The sequence below is a fragment of the Mus caroli genome, unplaced genomic scaffold (assembly GCF_978045245.1).
Source record: "Mus caroli unplaced genomic scaffold, Mus_caroli_1 scaffold_3, whole genome shotgun sequence".
Classification (NCBI taxonomy): domain Eukaryota; kingdom Metazoa; phylum Chordata; class Mammalia; order Rodentia; family Muridae; genus Mus; species Mus caroli.
The window spans coordinates 127,770,019-127,795,948 of NW_028227258.1; the positions used below are offsets into that span (position 1 = coordinate 127,770,019).

General features: G+C 41.6%; 1 protein-coding gene and 1 long non-coding RNA gene across 16 annotated transcripts in view; one reads left to right on the forward strand and one right to left on the reverse strand.

Annotated features, from left to right (window-relative positions):
* The window catches only part of LOC115030650 (uncharacterized), a 614,991-nt gene that overhangs the window by 325,449 nt on the left and 263,612 nt on the right, over positions 1–25,930 (reverse strand). The gene's annotated exons all lie outside the window — the stretch shown is intronic.
* The window catches only part of LOC115030651 (uncharacterized), a 71,580-nt gene continuing 59,806 nt past the window's right edge, over positions 14,157–25,930 (forward strand). Inside the window, exon 1 of the mRNA XM_085835350.1 lies at positions 14,157–14,198. The gene's annotated coding sequence lies outside the window, so the exon portion shown is untranslated. The remainder of the gene's footprint in view (positions 14,199–25,930) is intronic.

A 25,930-nucleotide genomic window follows, 5' to 3' on the forward strand; every position in this document is an offset into this window, starting at 1 on the left:
TATAGCTTTTCATCCACATAACATTAAAATTTCCAGTGAAAATGGCAAAATAAATAGATGGCTTAGGGCAGAAAATTGCATATGATTTTCCGAGCTCTAAGAAAAAGATTTCCATTCAAAAGCAAAATGCATCTAGATACAGTGGCACACATCTGCGATCCCAATACTCTGGTGGTGGAGGCAGGAAGATCAGGAGTTCAAGGATAGCCTGGGCTATGTAGCTCAACAATGTCTCAAAATGCATAGCAAAGAGCAGAAGATTGTACCAATTTGTATCTGATATAGTATAGCAGATCTGCTATTAAGTATGGGGACTTGGCTGACCTAGCCTTGCATATCATTCTCAGCCTCCTCCTGGAGACAGACTAGCCTGAAAGGCTCAGCCCTCTGATATCCCAGAAATCAGCCAGAGAAACCCTATCTATCTTCATGAAACCTCAAGAGAATTGGGCAGCTAACTCTGCTCAATAACTTTACCCAGATTAACCATTTACCTGCTTACCCTGAGCAAGTTAGAACTTGGAGGCTCTGAGAAGTCACTCAAGAAGTCCTTGGACAATGATATATATTGTAAAAGAGCCTACTGAACCCTTGAACTTTAGGGCCACTGGACAAAGCCAACCCCGTTATCTCTGAAGGATTAAAGCTCTGTCCAAATGTCTCATCTATGCCTGAAATGTGTTTCTGGTCACAGAGAAGAACTCACCATGCAGGAGGAATGGTTTAACAACACTGCCTGTGACTTAGTTCTAAATGGGATGTCTTCATTAAGTTCCTCCCCTCAAGGTTCAGGGATTTATGTAGAGAAGGAAGAGGAAGAGAAAAGTGTGGAAAGCCAGCAGTGGTGGATGGCTCTAAGGAAGGGCGTCTCCAATACACAGAGGACTAATAACACATTTGAACTCAGAGCCTGTGACAGTATGAACAAGACCTGCAGAGGTTCAAGCCAGACACAATCCCAGCACTGAGAAGGGGGGTGTGGGTGGGCACAGAGACAATGTTTACAGTAGATACCTGTTGGGAAATAGAAAATCAGTTTTCTCCAGTGGAGTGTCACTGAGTATTTCAAGCACACTCCAGGGCAGGCTCCGTGCCCAGGAGTAATGTATCATCACCAAGTCTCTCTCTCTCTCTCTCTCTCTCTCTCTCTCTCTCTCTCTCTCTCTCCCTCTTGTGTGTGTGTGTGTGTTGGTGGTGCTTTCATTTTGTTTTGGTATTTTTGCCTTATTGTTTTTGAGAGAGAGATAGACAGATCTTGAAGTTAAATTGGTATGAAAGCGGGGAGGAAGATCTGGGAGGGGGGAGGGGAAAACAAGATCAAAATATATCATATGAAAGCAATTTTAATAAAAACACGGAACTAATTCGAGTTAATATTCTTTTCAGTTTATTTCAATAACAAAAGAAGCATATTTCTAACTTTTGGATGGTTCCAGATAACAGTCAGATGCAAATTCTCAGTTATTTAAAGAAAACCTCAAAAAATTCAGTTATCTGAAGTCAGCCTCCTGGCATTGCACAGTCATTCTGAGCCTCTGTCATGCTAGCGTAGGTTCCTGGAGTGGGTCAGGAGATTGTGTTCTGCACAGTGTGGGCATTGGGAATGAGACCACAGTCCTCTGGGAAGGCAGCGAGCACTCTTAGTTACGGGACCATCTCTTCTCTCCAGACCCCAGTTATTTGCTTCACATGGGTCCTTAAAATGGTTAAAAGTTGGCACTAGGTTTATTCATTAAGCTACCATCTATTTTCTATCTCAATAGGGTGGTCTCTGGAATCACCGGAGTTATAGTTGGCTTTTTTTAGCCATTATTAAATTGATCCTTACTATCTCCCTCTCCTTTCCTCTCTTTCACTTCTCTCCATCTCGTTCTCCCTCTCTTTCTCTCTCTTCTCACATATAAGAAACTATTATTTTTAAAAAGATTTATTTATTTATTATTTTATGTGTCTGACTGTTTTGCCTGCATGTATGTACTTGTTCCACATGTGTACCTAATATCTAAGAAGGTCAGAAGATGGTATTGGGTATTCTGGAACTGGAGTTAGTGGACAGTTATGGGCTGACATGTAGATGCTCAGAACTGAACCTGGGTCTTCTGGAAGAGCAGCAAGCAGCCAGCTAGTGCTCTTACCTGCTCAGCCATCTCTCCAGTCCACCAACTGATTATTCTTTACAACCTAAAACTAACAATATCTTATTTTATTTAGCCATAAATCAAGAAAGAGCATCAGTAAATGAAAAGTGAGTTCATTTATTATGTTATTCATTTAAACAGTGATCCCGTATTTTATACCAACCCATAATTTATTAATTGACTAATAAATATCCAGCACTGTTAATATTGATAAGAATTTAAGAACAGAATATAGAGTATTGTTTGAAAAAAAGGGCAAAAAAGATGTGCAAATTCTATATATAATCAAGAGATCAAGTCTAAGAACACACAGGATACAACAAAGAACCAATAGCATCTATTCTCTGAAATAATTGAACAATTTCCAAATCTAGGTAAAGAAATGGCCATCTAAACTCAAAAGGCATTTAGATCCCCAAATATACATGAACGGACAAGAATGTTCTATGGCATATTATGTGCAAGACATCAAAACATAAAGCAAAGAAATAATGTCAGAAGCTTTAAGGGGAAAATGCTAACTCACCTACAAAGGCAGAAACATTAAAATAATATCAGGTCTCTCTCGTGAGCAATCTAAAAGCTACAAAGGCAGGGGACACTATTTCAAGCCCTGAACACAAATAACTGCCAACCAAGATTGCAATACCCATCAAAGCTATCTTCTGAAATTGGCAGGGAAATAAGAACATTTAAAGATAAATACAAACTAAGTTATGACCACCAAGCCAGGATACTTAAAGGCTCACTTTCCAGAGAGAGACTGTCGATCACAAGGAACATAGAGAAGAATAAATCTCTTGAGAGGCACAGACACACAAAGGAGAGCAAGGCAGGACTCCATCATGCTCAAGACTGAAAACCAGTAGACCTCAAACACTGAGAAGAGGGGGAGAAAGTGTTAATAAAAGTAGAAAACAACAAGCAAAGTCACAGGTATTAAAAGGCTCCTCAGTAGCAAGCTCAAAGTAAGTGATCTCATCTCATTATAAAGAGACACCGACTGACTGGATGAGTAGATTAAAAAACCAGATCCAACTGTCTGCCATCTCCTGAAAACATACCTCACTGATAAAGACAGATGCAGAAGAAGAGTTGAAGCACAGAATTCAATCAACAACATGACTGCAAGCCAAAAACTAATTGGAATAGCCATTGGTCTTTGTTTTGCATTGCTGGGGATCAATCAGAGGTCCTTGCACACACTAGGCAAGTGCCATGACTGAGCTACACCACCAACCATCTTTTTGTTTTTCCTTAGACTAGTTTTTCCTGTGCCTCTTAGGCTGTTGATTTTCCTCAAGACTGTGGCCCATGCTGTGCTGTGTGGCTGTACACCATTAAGAATACAGGAAACTCTGAATAGACTCATGGATTATAAGGGTGGGGGGAAGTACAGGAAGTTGAAGGTTTGGAAGAAATTGAAGGTAAAATTAAAATTTTCAAGGAAATATGACTATAGTAAATCTATAGACAATGACTATCAGGTTCCTAATTTCATGAAATGAACACATCTGGGCATAAAAAGCCCTATAGGCTGTGATACAATAATAGTGGGTGATTTTAATGTCTATTTTCATCTTTAGATAGATCACACAAATGAAAAATCAAGAGACTTCAGACTTAACCTAATAGACTTAATAAACAATAGAGTTAATAATTATCTACAGAGTTCTCCACCCATCAAATACAGAATGCACATTATTCTCTGTGGTCCCCACATGGAACTTTCCTTAAAATAGATCATATACTAGACCACAAAAACATCAACAAATACAACATAGAACAAATAATTTCTTGTATCTTCCTAGATCACGATAGAATAAAAGCAGAAAACAATAGCCAGAGTAATCTCCAGTAACTGGAGACTGAACCATCTTGAATGAGCAGTGAAGTCACTGAAGAGATTGGAAAGTATCTAGAATAAATCAACATTTAAGTGTAAGCTCACAGAACTCCTGGGACACCAAGGGCAGCTCCAAGATGAGTGTTTACAGCGATGAGTGCTTACCCTGGGCTGGAATGACAGATAAGAGCATAGCTGCCCTTTCACATGACCCAGGGCCAATACTCAGGCCCCACACAGCAACTCACAACCACCTGTAACTCCAGGCCCAGGGGATCTGAATCCTCTTCTGGCTTCCATGGCACTATATGCACATGGTACAGAGACATATACATGCAAGCAAAACATTCATATAGAATAAAAATTAAAAATCAGAGATATCTCAAGTAAATAACTTAATAATGCACTTCAAGATCTTAGGAAAAAAAAAGTTACCCACAAGCCAAACTCTGAAAGTGGATAGCAAGAAAAATAAAGATCAGAGTAGAAATTAATGAAATGGCAACCAAAAGATCAATACAAGTCAAGGAGACGGTTCATTGGAAAGACAAGCAAGAGTCACAGTCCCCTAGAGAAACTAACTAGAAAATGAGAATCAAGACATAAATTAATAGAATTAAAGGTGGAGACGAGGGCTTTACAATGGATTCCAGTGAAAGCCAAAGGATCACTAGGTAATACTTTGAAGAGTTGGATTGCAAAAAGTTTACACATGAGACAAGGGTGGCTGCTCTCGGTGTCCTTACTCAACCCAGTCCTCAAAGTCTTAGCTAGAGCTAAGCTGTTAAAGGACTCTAGAGGCTTTCTCCTAAAGACCAGAAACCCCGTAGACCTGATAACCACTTCCAGTAAATTGCCAAGAGACAAATTGCATCACCCGAGCTGAGGCAACCACTGTGGAAATCAGCATGAAGGGTTCTCAAAACCTAAGAATAGAATTACCATAGGACTTTGCTGTCTCATGACTAGAAACCCAAGGATTCTAAACCAGTACACCAGAGACTTCCCCACGGGTGCTTACTGCTGTTACATTCACAATAGCTAGGAAACAGGGTCACCAACAGAGGAACAAATAAAGAAAATATATGAAAACCCAAATAAATATATACAATGAAATTCTTTTCAGCCATAATGAGAAGTGAAATACGGAGATTTTCAGTGAAGTGGACGGAACTGAAGCTGATGCGAACCCTGCATTTTGTTTCAGTGTCACTGATATACAAGGACAACTGGGCACCACCAACAGGCAGAACACTGCGGTTCAGATGCTTGGAGGACAGATGCCGGGATGGGCCAATCAGGCTGCTAGAAAAAGCATTTCTGGCGAGCATAGAGATGAGTGGTGATGTCAATGAGTCAACAGCAAACACAGTGTCTTGGAGCATATCGAGCAGAATCACATGCTGAACCCAAGCCTGTGAGAAACCATTTGGCATAGAAGGCAGCAGCCTGACAGCTGGGTAGGTTATCAAGAGTGTGGCTTGAGCACTGAGGTGGGGAACATTTTCAGTCTGGGGAGATGGCTCAGTTAGCAGCAGGCCCTTAATGTGCATGTGTGAGGGCATGAGTGTGAGCATCAGAACCCACGTGTGGCGGTACACACTCGCAATCCCAGCACTGCAGAGAGCTATGAGGCCTTCTGGGGCTGATGGTCAGCCAGCATAGCATAATCAGTGAATGACAGGTCTGCTGAGAGATCCTGTCTCAACAAATAAGGCAAAGACTGATAGAGGAAGACATGGAACATTGACCTCTGACTTCTACATGCACAGACACATATATATGTACATACATCATGCACACCGCCATCAGCACCACCCCACCACTACACACACACACAGACACACACACACACACACACACACACACACTCACTCACTCACTCAAACCTAGAAGATTTCAAATTAAAGATAATTCTCAATGATGTAATGCAGGAGAGTGTGTCTCAAGCAACACATTGGTGAGGAACTGGCCAGGATCCTTAGCACAAGGTCTGTGTGATTTATATCAAAAGGGATAGCAGCATAGCTGGTTTGGGAAAAAGGCCAGCCACAATCTGCAGTGGCCTCCAGGTATGAAGCTTGTTAGAATGTAAGGACCTCACAGCAATGACTGGGCCTTGAGCTGGGAGGGAGGGCATTGAGGTGAGAGAAAAGCAGCCCGTTAAATCCTGGAGGACTGTGAGGCCAAGGCCAGAGAAGCATTTTTAGACTGCCATCTTCAAAATATGCCCCCCACCCCGAGCAAACTCCCCTACATCTTCAAAACATCCCCCCTCCCCAAGCAAACTCCCCCAAGGAGGCTCCTGAGCAAGCCCCAGAACAAAGGAAAGAGCTGGCTTTTTAGAATCTTTTAGGGTTGGCAGCAAGTTTCACATCACATGATTTCCTTCAACACACTGCTCCTCTGCTTCTGCCTTTCCCTGCCTCTGTTTGCCTGTTTGTGTGTCTTGTCTTTGTCTCTCTGTCTCATCCCACCCTCTCCCTGTGTGCATGCATGTATGTATGTGTGCACGTGTATGTTTGTGTGTGTACCTCCTTTCTCCTCTTTCTAGGTCACTGCCCTCCTTTTTTGCTTGAATTTCTTTCCCCATTAATACTTTATATCAACAGCCATTTTGTTTTGAAATGTTTGTTGTGCATATTTATTATATACAGTACTGTGTAAAACAGGGTATTTCCATATAAGTGTGTCCTGTAAGTCACCGCCCACATTCCTCCATCTGCCTTCTCTTTTCTCCTTTTCCTCCAGTTGGTTTTCTTTGTTTCCTAACATGTTTCTGGTCTACTATTCTATAAACACATGATTTGATGTGCATTCTGCCCGTCTTTTCTTTCTGCCTGCTCTCCCTCAAGTCTCTACAGAGACTTGATTCTCTACAGAGCACAGTGCCATACCTCAGGAGCGACCGCAGTAACTGCCTTCATCGCCACTTCCTGCATGTGCACCCATATGGCCCACATAAGAAATAGAGTATCAGAATAACCAAATAGCCTACACACACACACACACACACACACACACACACACACACACACTGTTCAAACTTCCAAGTCACAAACTCACTCTAGACAGACTTCTTTTTCTTTTGCTCTGCTCTCCCCAGATTAGCTCAGCCATGACCCGTGAAACCACTCCGAGCAGGGCAGCTGGGGAACTCATCAAGATCTCATCTCTGTCCCTTGGAGAAAATCAGACCGCATGTAAGAAGGCCAGAGGGCCAGGCTGGGCTAAGGATACACAGCGGCAGGGTCTCCCAAGGAGGCAGGAGGTGATAATGCTACCTCAATTTTTTATTCTTTTGTAAATTGCCTTTTGGATCTGTCAGAGGAGCTACTGAGATGTGAGCCCTGTCTTCCCAGTGGCTCACAATAGAAGGGAAGGGGCCATAATCACCCCCAGGTTAAAGGAGGTAGGAGCCAACAGGAGCGGATAAGCAGAAATGCACCTCTGTGCTTAGCGGTCTCACTGGATGCTACGCACAGTTACAGTACATGCACATGGCCCGAGCTGGGCTGTGGGTTGCACAGCACCATCACAGCGCCCTCCTTGTTCCTGCTCCTGAGTGACAAAAGTCTCCAAGTCCAGATTTCTGGAAAATAAGGCAGCAAATAGTGCTGACAACAGCCAGGACGACGGAGCGGAAGCCAGCGCACACAAACCATAAACTGTAGACCCAAAGACAGTGAAGTGTGGGTCTCTGCAAAAGTGGACAGGGTTTGCTGGGTGCTGTGCAGAGCATGGGGGTGAAGGTGATAGTGAAGCAGGCCTAGATGTCACCCTCTTCACACTGAATCACCTGATGCAGGTACACTGGGAGTCTTCAAGTTTCCATATCCTCATTTAGAACATACAGGGAGAGAATGTTCATTTCGTGTAGTTGTCAGGAATCTGAAGTGAAGTGTCACTAATGAAGGCACTCGATGTCCTATAGGACCTGAGTGTTTGTCCCTACCCCACCCCTCAATCACCCTTCTGCACACGCTGCCTTCCTTCAACTTCGACTATAGCGCATTTGGGGAAGTAGGGTGGATCCTCGTGCCAAGATATCAGTGAGGATTAAAGAGATGATATGAGCATAGAACTTGGTACTAGAGACTAAATAAATATGTGTTCTGAACAAACTTGGCCAAGTTCGCTGCAGAAATATGACCAAGGTCTTTTTTTTTTTTAATTTAAACTTTTTTTCATACAATATATTCTGATCGTGTATTTCTTCTCCCTGACTTCTCTCAGATCTTTCCCACCTCATATGACCACCATCAAACTGTGTGTCTTTTCTCCCATTCAACAGAGAGAGAGAGAGAGAGAATGCTGAAGACACCTAGAAACATATCCGCCATTGTGTGGTGGGTGACATTACATGAGCAATTATGTGGGAGATAGATGGGAAAGAGAAACAGAATGGTGTGTGCCCTATGATGAGAGGAGGAACTGGAGACTGTGAAAACTGGAAAGGGTGTTGAGGATCAGCCTGATGTGAGTGGCCTGTCCTGCCACGGTGGGGTCCTGGCCCATGCTGCCACAGATAGCCATGTCTGGGTCCATGGCCCTGAACACAGGCGTCTGTGTTGATGTCTGTGGCCTATGTTACCCCCAAAAGCCATGCAGACGTCCTTGGTTTGGGCTGCCTGCTGGGGTCATCTTGATGCACTTCAGAGAGCTCACACCATCAGGGTGTGAGGATGAGGGAGCAAGCCCTGCCCCTCACTGGCTACAGCACTTGGGAGAATGGGCTCTGTATTTCTGGGCAGCATACTAGAGCTGATGTCTGTTCTGATGTTGTGAGCTCAGGAGAGCCGGTCCTGCCCCTTGCCAGCTGTCACAAGCAGGAGAGCTGGCCCCACCCCTTGTCTGGGCAAAATGGCAAGGGCACAGGAGAACTGACCAATTCAGTTTCCACCCAGGTCCTGATCCAGGGTTCTGAGTTGGCCACCCCAACATTCACGTGAAGGGGCTGGTCCTGCAGCTCCAATCCTACAGGATCTCCATAACACAGGGCAACAACAGGATATCTGGGGGGAGTCCCAGTGAGGTCAGTATTGATGATGTAGCGGAAACCAGAGACCTCAAATCAGACCAATAACACATTGAAATGAGCATTTCCAAGTAAAGCTGTTTGAGCAAAAGGGCACACTGTGTGACACACTGTGTCACACCACAGCTTTCCAGGGCAAACATGTAAAAGTAAATTTTATTTATTTTTGTTGTTGTTTATTTTTTTGTTTGTTTTCTTTTGTGGGGAGGTTGCCAGGGCAGAGGGTGAATATGGAGAGATGGGGAGATGAGTGAGACTGGGGTCCATGATGAGACATTCACACAGAACCAATAAAAAGTTTTTAAAACTCACAAAAATAAAAATCAAAACAAACATGTCAATAAGAGAAAAGAAATGCCAAAACAAAACAAACTTACCCAAAACCCTGGGAGCATGGTTTGTGTTGACCACGTAGTCCTAGCCATGAGGCCTGACTTGGAGTGTGGCTGATGTACCTAGTGAAACTGCATTGGAGACAACTGATTCTTCCTTCGCCAAAGGCTATCACCTGCAGACAGCATCATGGTTTGAGGTGAGAGCCCATGATCACCCCCTGACCCCCAAGTTCTGAGACTCTATCTGGTTTGTGCCTGTGCAGCCCTGTGCACGCTGCCCCAGTCTCTGTGAATCCCTGTGTGCAGCAGTCCTGCTGTGTCTGGAAGACACTGTTTCCTCGGAGATGTCCATCACCTCTGGCTCTTACAATTTTTCTGCCTCCTCTTCCATATAGATCACTGAGCCTTGAGTTGTTTTTTTTAATTAACATATTTATTTATTGTTTATGTGTGCGTGCACGCACACATTTGTGCACATAGGTGTGCCCATGCATACGTGCCATGGTGGACACATGTGGAGGTCAGAGGACAACTTGTGGGAGTCAGTTCTGTCCTTCTACCGTGTGGGTCCAGGGGTTGCACCCATGGTGGCTGGTGGTTGTACCCTGAGACACATTGCTGGCCCACTATAAGGATTTTGAAGTTCACTGCATGCTCGAGCTCTCCTGGGATAAAGTGTGTTCTCCATTACCTCTCATCTGACACGTGACTGCACAATATCCATACCTCTCAAAGTCCTGACCCATACAGCCTGTCACAATCCTACTGTCCCTCCAAGTACTTTCCATGAAGAATGCATTGGTTACCTTTCACACTGCTGTGACAAAGTTCTGACAAGGAGAAACCTGAGGAAGGTGGTGGTGTGTGTGGGAGAGCTGTCTCAGTTTAAGAAGAGAGAGAGTTCATAAGGGCAGGGCAGACAGTTGGAACATGGTGGCTGATCACGTCCCATACACAAGCAGCAAGCAAGGAAACAGATAAAGAAGTAGGGCTGGGTTCGAATCTCAGAATCTGCTGTGATCCACTCCTCAGGTGAGGGTGCTCCCATGAGAGTGCTCCACCCAAAAGCTCTGCAGTTTTCCAAACTCCACCACCATCACCTAGGAATGAGGCACCCAAACACATGCCCCTGCAGGAGCATTTCACAGCCAAACCACAGCAGTGTTTTATAAGAGGGGAATATTCAGGGATAAAGAAATGAAATTATGTCAGAAAAAAAGACCCATCCTAACAATTGACAGTGGAGTAAAACAATATAAAAGTCATATACAGCAAACGGGCTAAGGCTTTGCAACCACTCAATGTATTTCAAGAATAATGTTAAGGGACAGCAGAACACTGCAGCAAACCTTTTACCTCAAACAAACCACAGATTCTTTCAGCAGCCCCTACCTGCCAACCAGCAGAAGAGACATGGACTGCCATGAGTAGACTGTGCCTGAAGAGTCACCGTGAACTCTTCTGGAGTTGTGAAGGAGGAATGAGCAGACTTACCAGGGTGTTCCTGGCCTCCACTGTGAAAATGGCTGTGGTCTAAAACATGCCTTGGACAATGGTAGGGTGAGCCCTGGCTCAGGCATTTGACACAATCCAAGATTCTCAAGGCATCTTCTATTCGTCCCAATCCTACCACCTCAGGCCCCAGAAGTGCAACCAAGCAAAGTCCACAAACTCTCAGTTTATAGTTGAGAGAGAGGAGATAATTCTGGAATACAGTGGGAAGGAGAGACAGCAAAGCTCAGGTGTGTGGATGGAGAGGAAGTGAAGTTCTGGCCAAAATGTTCATGATGTACACGGGTAAAGGAGGGGCCAGGAAGGCAGTGGTGCAAAGCTACCACCGCAGAAGCAAGAATAAAGTGAAGAACCCGGCCACTGGATGTAGACACCCTCCTTTCTCCAGATACTTTCTCCTCATCCCCAATCCCTCAGCTCTGGGGAGTGTCTTCTGAGAGACCCATGGGACTTCTCAGTCTCCGTTGAGTCTTCTTACCACTCTCTCAGGCAGGATTCAATATTTCCCCCTTCATATCTTTTATTCGACACTCACACAAAGTTTGAACTTATCTGTGGACACACTTGCTTTGTCTCCATATCTGGCTGAGCTACATGGAGGGAGGGATTTGTGGGTCCCTCCCCCTATTGTAACTCTCTCCCGTCACTCCTGTTCTCAGCACACAGCATGTGCTCCATACATGACTGATGCCTGAACAAACAAGCAGACACATGGAGAGAACAGGGTCTAAAGATGATCACCATGCTCTGCTCTGGCTTTGAATCTGAAACGAGCTTTCTCTGGAGTCACCATTGCTGTCCCTGTAAAGGGTAATAACCACAGCTTTGGATGAATGCATTCCCTGGGCACAGGGACAGCAATGGTAGACTTATCTCAAACACACAGAGAAGTTATGGGGAATGTCCCTCACTCAGCTTGCAGACTTGAAGCAACTGGATCTAGAAACTAAAGCATTTCTGTGACTCTCAGAGAGGACAGATGGCTCTCTCTCTCAAGGGAGTACTCAACTCAGACTCAACAACCCCATAATATATATATTAATAATTATATATATTTAAATAATTATATATATATTTAAATAATTATATATATATATATATATATATATATATAATTGATCTCTGGGAGTCTGGGGAGATGGCTTAGTTGTTAAAGTGCTTGCTCTGAAATCACAAGGACCTGAGCTCAGTCCCCTGAACTCACATTAAAAAAATGTAGACATGGAAGTGTGTACTTGTGATCTCGGTGATCCACCTATCTCCCCTGACGCTGAGGTAACTGCTGATAACTCATTTGAGTGCTTCGAGTGCTTGTCATGTTTAGAAAGGTGGAGCATAACCGTCAGATACAGAGACACCATTGGATATGGAGATACCCTCAGCCAGGGGACACTGACAGATACCAAGACAGCATCAGCTAGGAGACACCATTGGATATGGCACATGAAGCAGTCAAATCATCTTGTCTAAAGTCATCATAAATGCATCCTGATATGGCCAGGGTGAGAACAACTAAAGCCACACAGCTCCTAAGGGCAGAGAGGCAAATTTGGAACACCAGACCCCTGTACACAAATCACAGAGTCCACTCCCATAAGCAGAATGGGGTGGGCCAAGCACTTAATAGCTCTCTTGATACATGGGGCTATGAGAGAGGTATAAGGCTGCTCTGCCTAACACGGGCTATTTTCCATTAAACTTTTCCTTCACAAGTAAGAAGACGCTACCATTCTGAAATAATGATAAAAATACAGTATAGTATATACATGAACTAGAAACACAGTCATTTATCAATCATTATCATTATCAAGCATTATGCACTGCACATAATTATATGTGCTTGACTTCTCCGTGACTAGATTCTCTGTATGTCTGTTTATACTGTCACCGCAAACAAGCGAGCAGTTCATTGTGCTGCATGCTACCTAGCTCCAGCATTATGGGATATGAGTTGCTCTGCACACTCGTTATCACTGTGCACTGCTACTACCTCATGGAAGGTCCAAGGTGGACCAACTTCCTCCCACCCTTTTCCTGCCTTCCACTTCAGAAGCTCAGCAGGCATTTCCCTCCTCCTGGTTGTTCCTCACAGTGAGCAGTACTAGATGTACTCAATTATATAGCCCATGTTTTGCTTCTTCTCAGCTTGATCCAGGCTCTCTTTAATTCCTCCAAAATTGTTAGATACCCTTAAGCAGTCTTTTCTGTAGTCTCCTCACCAGGCAAGCCCAGCATGTGGCTCTAAACCCAAAGCCCACTCATGTCAGCTTAGATTCATGGTCCTTCTTCCATTTCTACACCCAGAAATCTTCTCAATGCTTAGTCTGCTTCTTGCACTGGGGTGGTAGTTATTCAATTCAACTATATCTTAGTCAACTGGGGGTGGGGGATTAAAACCCCAAATACTAGGCTTTCTATGTTTATGACGTCAAATCTCTGGGCATGAGAGCAAAGAGGTATGGGTAATTGAATCTACCTCATCCCAAACCCAGTGACATGGATCAAGGAAAGCAGAATCTATGTATTACACAAGGGCAGACTTTGTGTTGTTAGACTGTAATAACTGCCCCTCCAGCACCTTGGAGTCAGAGAGCCAATATGTGGTGTTAATCCATGGCTGTAGGCTACTGGAAGTGTGGGTTGCAAAACTGCAGTCTCATCTGGTGTTTGCTAGTAACACAGAAATGGCCTTGGCTGCATCTTGAGACGCCCCGATGGGGTGTGTGCCTAAGTTTGAGGTGCTTTTCTCTAGCCAAGATTCGCATTAAAAGACAAAACCTTTGAGGTTAGCAGTTTACTTATGAAAGCCATAGACAAAGCATCTTTTCTCTCTCTAATGTCTTTATATCGAGTGAACATTGCTCATCTACAGAAGATTCTTCAAATGCAGACATGCTTAGGAGAGGGGGCAAGATGGGTGACATAGTAGGCTTTCATGGAACAGATATCCAAAACCCAGTTTAATCCAGTTTCACAGCTGTGTAAATGGGTAGCCCTGCATCTACTCCACTGGTGCTGGTAATAATACTACAGGTCTTTGTAACTGCCGTTGGTCTCAGAGAGGATGGAGTCTATGCCTGTGAAATAATGTGAAGAGAAAGACTTCAGACTGTCCATAGACTCCAAAACACTGGCTGCTTATCAATCCAGCCACCACTTTGGCCCACTCCTGACATAAGACGTACTCTCTTCAGAGAACGCCATTGGTTTCCATGGAAATAGAATCCTGGCATAGTCTCTTCAGTTTATCAGAGACTACCAATGACCAGTGGCTTATAGAATGTTCAAGGAGACCTGACAGCAGGCTCACAGGACTCATCCCAACCCTGGTAAGAGCCCAAGAGAGCTGTCCACACAGGGTGCGCGGGGTAGAAGTGCTTTTCATTAATTATTTCAAAATTTCTAGTCTCTACATTTGATTTGATTTTCGTCATCAGAACATTTTACAATTTCTTACCTTCCTGCTTCTATGCCTCACCACAACATGTGGATCAACCAACCTGCGCCAACATCTTCACACAACTACCCCACCTCCACATGTGGACTCGAACAGCTCACCCCAACATGTTCACCAAATTACAGTTTTCATATTGATGCCTCATGGTCAGGACTGATTAAGGAGACCCTTGTTAAAGGAAATTTTTATCTTCCTGTAAGATGCATGTTATCTTGCCAGATAGTGACAGTTATATGTACATTTCTCCTTGTTTGATGTAATATTGTAAGACTGGGGAAAGGAATGAGTAAGAACAAAGAAAGGTATTATTATTATTTATTATTATGTTACTACTACTACTCTTACTATTATTAGTTTTCTGAGAGTTTGTCTGTGTAGCCCTGGCTGTTCTAGAACTCACTCTGTAGACAAGGCTGGCCTCAGACTCAGGAATCTGCCTCCTTCTGCCTTCCAAGGGCTGAGACTAAAGGTGTAGGCCACCATTGCTCATCAGGAAGGTTTAAAAAAAATATATATATATATAATTTATTTTGTCCTTACATGATTTATTTTCTACAAAATTATATTAGTGGAATAAAAATGATGGAACTAGTGATAAAAGGTTATTAGATTACATGATTTAAAACATTATCTCAAAAGTATTCTGAAAATTAATAACATTCATTTAAATTTGTTATGGATTTTTTTATAATAATAATTAAATGCAGTGAAGCATTTTTAAGTGAAGTAGATAGGTTTACTTTATTAAATAATATTATTACCTAGCAATAATAATTGAAAGAGCATGTGCTATCCCCATGGGACCCAAGGAACAGTTGAATATATTTAAGATTTAGGGTACAGATGAGGCACATTAAATAAAGTGATCTATTAATGATTCTGGAGTCAGCAATGTGAAAGAAGAAAGAAACCTAAAATCCACTCCCTACCTCATACCACATTCAAAAGCAGATTCAGGATGTGTTAAGGACTCAATTGCTGAGTAGGAAAGCAGTCTGTACTGTAAAATGCAGGTACATTTTTACAGAACCCTGTGGTGTTCAAAGATGCTCTTAATGATGATACCAGTGAGGGGAAAATAAAGAGAAATATTTCCATGTTTACATGTTAGCATTAAAGATTATATGTGGGTAAAGGCCCAGTTAAATAATTCAAGGATGTTTTAAACTAAGATAAATGTGGACACAAAGGCAAGTGATTGCTTATACATACAAGGTTGCTTAGAAAAAAAAAAAAGATGAACCAGGAACAGAGAGTAAAGTGACCACATAAAATGGCCAATAAACAGATCCTACAACCTTTATCAGCCAAACAAAATGGCCAATAAACAAAATCTAAAATCTTCATTACACTTACAAGTAGAGAAACAGATAAAATGATACATATTATTTAAAAGAAATCTTTTCCATTATGGTTGAGAATTTGGAAAGAAACGAAACAAAACCATACAGGGCTGGCTCGGCGCGACGGTTCAGTGGGTGAAGTGCTTGCCCTGAAAGCCTGAAAAACTGAGTTCAGACCCCAGAATCCAGGCCAAGGTAGAAGGAGAGAAACAGCCTTACAGAGTTGCCTTCTGACTTCCACACACACAAGAATAATAAACACATTTTCACAAACATGGAAGAAAGTGGAAAAGCTATTGGATGACCTTATGCCAAAATCCCACTCATAAGCCTAGAACTTCCAACCTCCAACTAAACATTCTCTCTTTTTTGGCAGTTTGCATAACTTACAAGTTCCCTGAAAATAGTGTCTTCATGAAAGTTTTACTTTTTATTAATATAGAATTATATACCATATAATTTTAAGTTATAAAATGTTTTTTTTTTACAATTATCATCTCTTTTACCACTGTTATATCTGCTCATGGTTTATCATTTATTTTTCCTGATCCACACAGACTAAAGTTTGTTTAATTTATTAGCCTATTGAAAAGACAGACTCCAAGATTTAAATACCATCATTTTCTGCTTTTTATTTCAATAGTTCCTGCTTTGTTGTTCATTAATATCTTTGTCTACTTCATGCTTGTTTGGATGTTTTTAGCCATTTAATGAGATGGAAATGTTAATTACCCCGATTGGATTCACACAGTGAATACACATATCAAATTACCACAGTGCACCCAATAAACATGTACAATAACAACGCTTTGAATAAAAATAAAATTCTTCATGCAAATGTTTAGTTTATTACTTCTTCCATCCTTAAAAATAACATTACCTAAATTTATGAATTTCCCTGTGTAAATTAATAACTATAACCTGTACATTTTTTGGGTGCACATTCATTTAATAATGACTTAGGCTTTCAGTTCTTTGACAATCATTTCTCAACAGTGCTTTATCATGTGATTTATTATATTTTAAATTTCTAGCTTCATTGCTCCATTGTCAAAGAATAACAAGATGCCTTTTTGCCTTTAAGCTTTCTTATAACTTTGGATATGAGGACCTTTCAAAGGTTTCCTTTGTTGTGTATATACATGAGTTTGTTCATGTTCACATGCATACGGAGGGGTGTGTGTGTGTGTGTGTGTGTGTGTGTGTGTGTGTGTGTGTGTTGGCGCTGAGTAGTTGGGGAGCCTCAGCAATCTGCTTGTGTTACTTCCCAAGACAGGCTCTCTCTCTAGCCAGTTTCCTCTGGTCTCCACTGTGCAGGCATTTGGATGGTAAGCAGGCTGCCACACCAGAACAGCTTTTCATGAGTACTGAAGATGCAAGCTCTGGCCCTCAGGCTAGTTTGGCAAGTGCTCTATCCACTGAGATATATCCCCAGCCTGCTAGTTTCCCTTGAATACCTGCCCTGAATGTGGGTGTGGTCCTCCACGTGTTTCATGTGTGCTACCATTCACAATGTTCCCTCTGTGGTTCTGGTTTGTCAAAGCCTCAATGGGATACATAGCCTACCAAGCACAGTATTACATTTTGTATATTTTTATTTCCCCTTTCCATTACACTTACTCTTTCTGTACTGCTTCATGTTAGGCGCATGTCTTATAAACAGTCAGTAGCTTGATTGTATTTTGAGGCTCAGTGTGAAATATCTGGCGTTTAATCCATCAGATTTACTGTAATAAGTATTAACATTTGTACCAGCTCTTGCCACATTGACTAGTATTCCTTGGATGTCCATTTCATATATTATTAAGGTGAACTCTGCATTTTGAGTACCATTATTTTATAAATTGTTGACTCTTGCGTCTAGTTTAAAGTCACACTATCAATACTGAAAACCCCCATTCTCCTACACATTAATCACACAGGTAGAGTAGGGGTGGGACCTGCACTAAGTAAGCAAACAGTCCTTTCATTATGGGATGATTCTGTTTGAGTTGAGAAGAAGCAATAACAAAGCAATGGGGAACTGTTCTGGCCCCTGATCAGGACTTAGAACACCCTCCTGGTGCAGCAGAAAAAGGCCCTAAAGTCAGAAGCACAAAAGAAGCTGGAGTCCCATATGGCACAATGTATGTAGGGTGGTGCTCAGTGACATCTCCTGCCTGCAGGGGTAAACAAGGTGGATACAGTTTCACTTCTGGTTCTGTTCGAGGTTATCTATGAAGTTCCTGATGCTGTCTTCTCAGTTGTAGAATGAATGCAGTGTCTTCCCAAGCCCATCCACTCTGAACCTTGGAAGTATCCCTACTACCAACTACTTGATCAAACTCAAAATACCCAGTTGGAGCTTGAAATTTCTACCAAGTGTAACATTTGACAAAAGAAAGAGCCGCGGTTTTGTTTGTTTTGATTCCTTTTGTTTGTTTTTTTTTATTTGTTTGTTTTTTGATTTTTAATATTTTTATTACATATTTTCCTCAATTACATTTCCAATGCTATCCCAAAAGTCCCCCATAGCGCCCCCCACTTCCCTACCCACCCATTCCCATTCTTTTGGCCCTGGCATTCCCCTATATTGGGGCATATAAAGTTTGCAAGTCCAATGGGCCTCTCTTTCCATTGATGGCCGACTAGGCCATCTTTCGATACATATGCAGCTAGAGACAAGAGCTCCAGGGTTCTGGTTAGTACATCATGTTGTTCCAACAATAGGGTTGCAGATCCCTTTAGCTCCTTGGGTACTTTCTCTAGCTTCTCCATTGGGAGCCCTGTGATACATCCAATAGCTGACTGTGAACATCCACTCCTGTGTTTGCTAGGCCCCAGCATCGTCTCACAAGAGACAGCTATATTTGGGTCCTTTCAGCAAAATCTTGCTAGTGTATGCAATGGTGTCAGCGTTTAGAAGCTGCTTATGGGATGGATCCCTGGATACGGCAGTCTCTAAATGGTCCATCCTTTCATCACAGCTACGAACTTTGTCTCTGTAACTCCTTCCCTGGGTGTTTTGTTCCCAATTCTAAGAAGGTGCACAGTGTCCACACTTTGGTCTTCATTCTTCTTGAATTCATGCGTTTCTCAAATTGTATCTTATATCTTGGGTATCCTAAGTTTTGGGCTAATATCCACTTATCAGTGAATACATATTGTGTGAGTTCTTTTGTGATTGTGTTATTTCACTCAAGATGATGCCCTCCAGGTCCATCCATTTGGCTAGGATTTTCATAAATTCATTCTTTTTAATAGCTGAGTAGTACTCCATTGTGTAAATGTACCATAATTTCTGTATCCATTCCTCTGTTGAGGGACATCTGGGTTCTTTCCAGCTTCTGGCTATTATAAATAGGGCTGCTATGAACATAGTGGAGCATGTGTCCTTTTTACCGGTTGGGACATCTTCTGGATATATGCCCAGGAGAGGTATTGCTGGATCTTCCGGTAGTACTTTGTCCAATTTTCTGAGGAACCGCCAGACTGATTTCCAGAGTGGTTGTACAAGCTTGCAATCCCATGAACAATGGAGGAGTGTTCCTCTTTCTCCACATCCTCGCCAGCATCTGCTGTCACCTGAATTTTTGATCTTAGCCATTCTGACTGGTGTGAGGTGGAATCTCAGGGTTGTTTTGATTTGCATTTCCCTGATGATTAAGGATGTTGAACATTTTTTCAGGTGTTTCTCTGCCATTCGGTATTCCTCAGGTGAGAATTCTTTGTTCAGTTCTGAGCCCCATTTTTTAATGGGGTTATTTGACTTTCTGGAGTCCACCTTCTTGAGTTCTTTATATATATTGGATATTAGTCCCTTATCTGATTTAGGATAGGTGAAGATCCTTTCCCAATCTGTTGGTGGTTTTTTTGTCTTATTGATGGTGTCTTTAGCCTTGCAGAAGCTTTGTAGTTTCATGAGGTCCCACTTGTCAATTCTCGATCTTACAGCACAAGCCATTACTGTTCTATTCAGGAATTTTTCCCCTGTGCCCATATCTTCAAGGCTTTTCTCCACTTTCTCCTCTATAAGTTTCAGTGTCTCTGGTTTTATGTGAAGTTCCTTGATCCACTTAGACTTGACCTTAGTACAAGGAGATAGGAATGGATCGATTCGCATTCTTCTACATGTTAACAACCAGTTGTGCCAGCACCATTTGTTGAAAATGCTGTCTTTCTTCCACTGGATGTTTTTAGCTCCCTTGTCGAAGATCAAGTGACCGTAGGTGCGTGGGTTCATTTCTGGGTCTTCAATTCTATTCCATTGGTCTATTTGTCTGTCACTATACCAGTACCATGCAGTTTTTATCACAATTGCTCTGTAGTAGAGCTTTAGGTCTGGCATGGTGATTCCACCAGAGGTTCTTTTATCCTTGAGAAGAGTTTTTGCTATCCTAGGTTTTTTGTTATTCCAGATGAATTTGCAGATTGCACTTTCTAATTCGTTGAAGAATTGATTTGGAATTTTGATGGGGATTGCATTGAATCTGTAGATTGCTTTTGGCAAGATAGCCATTTTTACAATGTTGATCCTGCCAATCCATGAGCATGGGAGATCTTTCCATCTTCTGAGATCTTCTATAATTTCTTTCTTCAGAGACTTGAAGTTTTTATTATACAGATCTTTCACTTCCTTAGTTAGAGTCACGCCAAGATATTTTATATTATTTGTGACTATTGAGAAGGGTGTTGTTTCCCTAATTTCTTTCTCAGCCTGTTTATTCTTTGTGTAGAGAAAGGCCATTGATTTGTTTGAGTTAATTTTATATCCAGCTACTTCACCGAAGCTGTTTATCAGGCTTAGGAGTTCTCTGGTGGAATTTTTAGGGTCACTTATATATACTATCATATCATCTGCAAAAAGTGATATTTTGACTTCATCTTTTCCAGTTTGTATCCCTTTGATCTCCTTTTGTTGTCGAATTGCTCTGGCTAGGACTTCAAGTACAATGTTGAATAGGTATGGAGAAAGTGGACAGCCTTGTCTAGTCCCTGATTTTAGAGGGATTGCTTCAAGCTTCTCACCATTTACTTTGATGTTGGCTACTGGTTTGCTGTAGATTGCTTTTATCATGTTTAGGTATGGGCCTTGAATTCCTGATCTTTCCAAGACTTTTATCATGAATGGGTGTTGGATCTTGTCAAATGCTTTTTCAGCATCTAAGGAGATGACCATGTGGTTTTTGTCTTTGAGTTTGTTTATATACTGGATTACGTTGATGGATTTCCGTATATTGAACCATCCCTGCATCCCTGGGATGAAACCTACTTGGTCAGGATGGATGATTGTTTTGATGTGTTCTTGGATTCGGTTAGCAAGAACTTTATTGAGGATTTTTGCATCAATATTCATAAGGGATATTGGTCTGAAGTTTTCTATCTTTGTTGGGTCTTTTTGTGGTTTAGGTATCAGAGTAATTGTGGCTTCATAGAATGAGTTGGGTAGAGTACCTTCTGTTTCTATTTTGTGGAATAGTTTGTGAAGAACTGGGATTAGATCTTCTTTGAAGGTCTGATAGAACTCTGCACTAAACCCATCTGGTCCTGGGCTTTTTTTAGTTGGGAGACTATTAATGACTGCTTCTATTTCTTTGGGGGATATAGGGCTGTTTAGATCATTAACCTGATCTTGATTCAACTTTGGTACCTGGTATCTGTCTAGGAACTTCTCCATTTCATCCAGGTTCTCCAGTTTTGTTGAGTATAGCCTTTGGTAGAAGGATCTGATGGTGTTTTGGATGTCTTCAGGATCTGTTGTTATGTCTCCTTTTTCATTTCTGATTTTGTTAATTAGGATGCTTTCCCTGTGCCCTCTAGTGAGTCTGGCTAAGGGTTTATCTATCTTGTTGATTTTCTCAAAGAACCAGCTCCTTGATTGGTTGATTCTTTGAATAGTTTTTCTTGTTTCCACTTGGTTGATTTCACCCCTGAGTTTGATTATTTCCTGCCGTCTACTCCTCTTGGGTGAATTTGCTTCCTTTTGTTCTAGTGCTTTTAGGTGTGTTGTCAAGCTGCTAATGTGTGCTCTCTCTAGTTTCCTTTTCGAGGCACTCAGAGCTATGAGTTTTCCTCTTAGAAATGCTTTCATTGCGTCCCATAAGTTTGGGTATGTTGTGGCTTCATTTTCATTGAACTCTAAAAAGTCCTTAATTTCTTTCTTTATTCCTTCCTTGACCAAGGTATCATTGAGAAGAGTGTTGTTCAGTTTCCACGTGAAGGTTGGCTTTCTATTATTTATTTTGTTATTAAAGATCAGCCTTAGTCCATGGTGATCTGATAGGATGCATGGGACAATTTCAATATTTTTGTATCTGTTGAGGCCTGTTTTGTGACCAATTATGTGGTCAATTTTGGAGAAGGTACCATGAGGTGCTGAGAAGAAGGTATATCCTTTTGTTTTAGGATAGAATGTTCTGTAGATATCTGCCAGATCCATTTGATTCATAATTTCTCTTAGTTTCTCTGTGTCCCTGTTTAGTTTCTGTTTCCATGATCTGTCCATTGGTGAAAGTGGTGTGTTGAAGTCTCCCACTATTATTGTATGAGGTGCAATGTGTGCTTTGAGCTTTACTAAAGTTTCTTTAATGAATGTGGCTGCCTTTGTATTTGGAGCATAGATATTCAGGATTGATAGTTCCTCTTGGAGGATTTTACCTTTGATGAGTATGAAGTGTCCCTCCCTGTCTTTTTTAATGACTTTGGGTTGGAAGTCAATCTTATCAGATATTAGAATGGCTACTCCAGCTTGTTTCTTCATGCCATTTGCTTGGAAAATTGTTTTCCAGCCTTTCATTCTGAGGTAGTGTCTATCCTTTTCTCTGAGATGAGTTTCCTGTAAGCAGCAAAATGTTGGGTCTTGTTTGTGTAGCCAGTTTGTTAGTCTATGTCTTTTTATCGGGGAGTTGAGTCCATTGATATTAAGAGATATTAAGGAAAAGTAATTGTTGTTTCCTGTTATTTTTGTTGTTAAAGTTGGCATTTTGTTCTTGTGGCTGTCTTCTTTTAGGTTTGTTGAGGGATTACCTTCTTGTTGTTTCTAGGGCGTGGTTCCTGTCCTTGTATTGGTTTTTTTCTGTTATTATCCTTTGAAGGGCTGGATTCGTGGAGAGATAATGTGTGAATTTGGTTTTGTCGTGGAATACTTTGGTTTCTCCATCTATGTTAATTGAGAGTTTGGCTGGGTATAGTAGCCTGGGCTGGAATTTGTGTTCTTTTAGTGTCTGTATAACATCCGTCCAGGATCTTCTGGCTTTCATAGTCTCTCATGAAAAATCTGGTGTAATTCTGATAGGCTTGCCTTTATATGTTACTTGGCCTTTTTCTCTTACTGCTTTTAGTATTCTATCTTTATTTAGAGCATTTGTTGTTCTGATTATTATGTGTCGGGAGGTATTTCTTTTCTGGTCCAGTTTATTTGGAGTTCTGTAGGCTTCTTGTATGTTCATGGGCATCTCTTTCTTTATTTTTTTTTTCCTCTATTTTATTTTATTTTTTTTTTTAATATTTTTATTACATAATTTCCTCAATTACATTTCCAATACTATCCCAAAAGTCCCCCATAGCGCCCCCCACTTCCCTACCCACCCATTCCCATTCTTTTGGCCCTGGCATTCCCCTATATTGGGGCATATAAAGTTTGCAAGTCCAATGGGCCTCTCTTTCCATTGATGGCCGACTAGGCCATCTTTCGATACATATGCAGCTAGAGACAAGAGCTCCAGGGTTCCGGTTAGTACATCATGTTGTTCCAACAATAGGGTTGCAGATCCCTTTAGCTCCTTGGGTACTTTCTCTAGCTTCTCCATTGGGAGCCCTGTGATACATCCAATAGCTGACTGTGAACATCCACTCCTGTGTTTGCTAGGCCCCGGCATCGTCTCACAAGAGACAGCTATATTTGGGTCCTTTCAGCAAGATCTTGCTAGTGTATGCAATGGTGTCAGCGTTTAGAAGCTGATTATGGGACGGATCCCTGGATACAGCAGTCTCTAAATGGTCCATCCTTTCATCACAGCTACGAACTTTGTCTCTGTAGCTCCTTCCCTGGGTGTTTTGTTCCCAATTCTAAGAAGGTGCACAGTGTCCACACTTTGGTCTTCATTCTTCTTGAGTTTCATGCGTTTAGCAAATTGTATCTTATATCTTGGGTATCCTAAGTTTTGGGCTAATATCCACTTATCAATGAATACATATTGTGTGAGTTCTTTTGTGATTGTGTTACTTCACTCAGGATGATGCCCTCCAGGTCCATCCATTTGGCTAGGAATTTCATAAATTCATTCTTTTTAATAGCTGAGTAGTACTCCATTGTGTAAATGTACCATAATTTCTGTATCCATTCCTCTGTTGAGGGACATCTGGGTTCTTTCCAGCTTCTGGCTATTATAAATAGGGCTGCTATGAACATAGTGGAGCATGTGTCCTTTTTACCGGTTGGGACATCTTCTGGATATATGCCCAGGAGAGGTATTGCTGGATCCTCCGGTAGTACTATGTCCAATTTTCTGAGGAACCGCCAGACTGATTTCCAGAGTGGTTGTACAAGCTTGCAATCCCACCAACAATGGAGGAGTGTTCCTCTTTCTCCACATCCTCGCCAGCATCTGCTGTCACCTGAATTTTTGATCTTAGCCATTCTGACTGGTGTGAGGTGGAATCTCAGGGTTGTTTTGATTTGCATTTCCCTGATGATTAAGGATGTTGAACATTTTTTCAGGTGCTTCTCTGCCATTCGGTATTCCTCAGGTGAGAATTCTTTGTTCAGTTCTGAGCCCCATTTTTTAATGGGGTTATTTGACTTTCTGGAGTCCACCTTCTTGAGTTCTTTATATATATTGGATATTAGTCCCTTATCTGATTTAGGATAGGTGAATATCCTTTCCCAATCTGTTGGTGGTTTTTTTGTCTTATTGATGGTGTCTTTAGCCTTGCAGAAGCTTTGTAGTTTCATGAGGTCCCACTTGTCAATTCTCGATCTTACAGCACAAGCCATTACTGTTCTATTCAGGAATTTTTCCCCTGTGCCCATATCTTCAAGGCTTTTCCCCACTTTCTCCTCTATAAGTTTCAGTGTCTCTGGTTTTATGTGAAGTTCCTTGATCCACTTAGACTTGACCTTAGTACAAGGAGATAGGAATGGATCTATTCGCATTCTTCTACATGTTAACAACCAGTTGTGCCAGCACCATTTGTTGAAAATGCTGTCTTTCTTCCACTGGATGTTTTTAGCTCCCTTGTCGAAGATCAAGTGACCGTAGGTGTGTGGGTTCATTTCTGGGTCTTCAATTCTATTCCATTGGTCTATTTGTCTGTCACTATACCAGTACCATGCAGTTTTTATTACAATTGCTCTGTAGTAGAGCTTTAGGTCCGGCATGGTGATTCCACCAGAGGTTCTTTTATCCTTGAGAAGAGTTTTTGCTATCCTAGGTTTTTTGTTATTCCAGATGAATTTGCAGATTGCACTTTCTAATTCGTTGAAGAATTGATTTGGAATTTTGATGGGGATTGCATTGAATCTGTAGATTGCTTTTGGCAAGATAGCCATTTTTACAATGTTGATCCTGCCAATCCATGAGCATGGGAGATCTTTCCATCTTCTGAGATCTTCTATAATTTCTTTCTTCAGAGACTTGAAGTTTTTATTATACAGATCTTTCACTTCCTTAGTTAGAGTCACGCCAAGATATTTTATATTATTTGTGACTATTGAGAAGGGTGTTGTTTCCCTAATTTCTTTCTCAGCCTGTTTATTCTTTGTGTAGAGAAAGGCCATTGATTTGTTTGAGTTAATTTTATATCCAGCTACTTCACCGAAGCTGTTTATCAGGCTTAGGAGTTCTCTGGTGGAATTTTTTGGGTCACTTATATATACTATCATATCATCTGCAAAAAGTGATATTTTGACTTCCTCTTTTCCAATTTGTATCCCTTTGATCTCCTTTTGTTGTCGAATTGCTCTGGCTAGGACTTCAAGTACAATGTTGAATAGGTATGGAGAAAGTGGACAGCCTTGTCTAGTCCCTGATTTTAGAGGGATTGCTTCAAGCTTCTCACCATTTACTTTGATGTTGGCTACTGGTTTGCTGTAGATTGCTTTTATCATGTTTAGGTATGGGCCTTGAATTCCTGATCTTTCCAAGACTTTTATCATGAATGGGTGTTGGATCTTGTCAAATGCTTTTTCCGCATCTAAGGAGATGACCATGTGGTTTTTATCTTTGAGTTTGTTTATATACTGGATTACGTTGATGGATTTCCGTATATTGAACCATCCCTG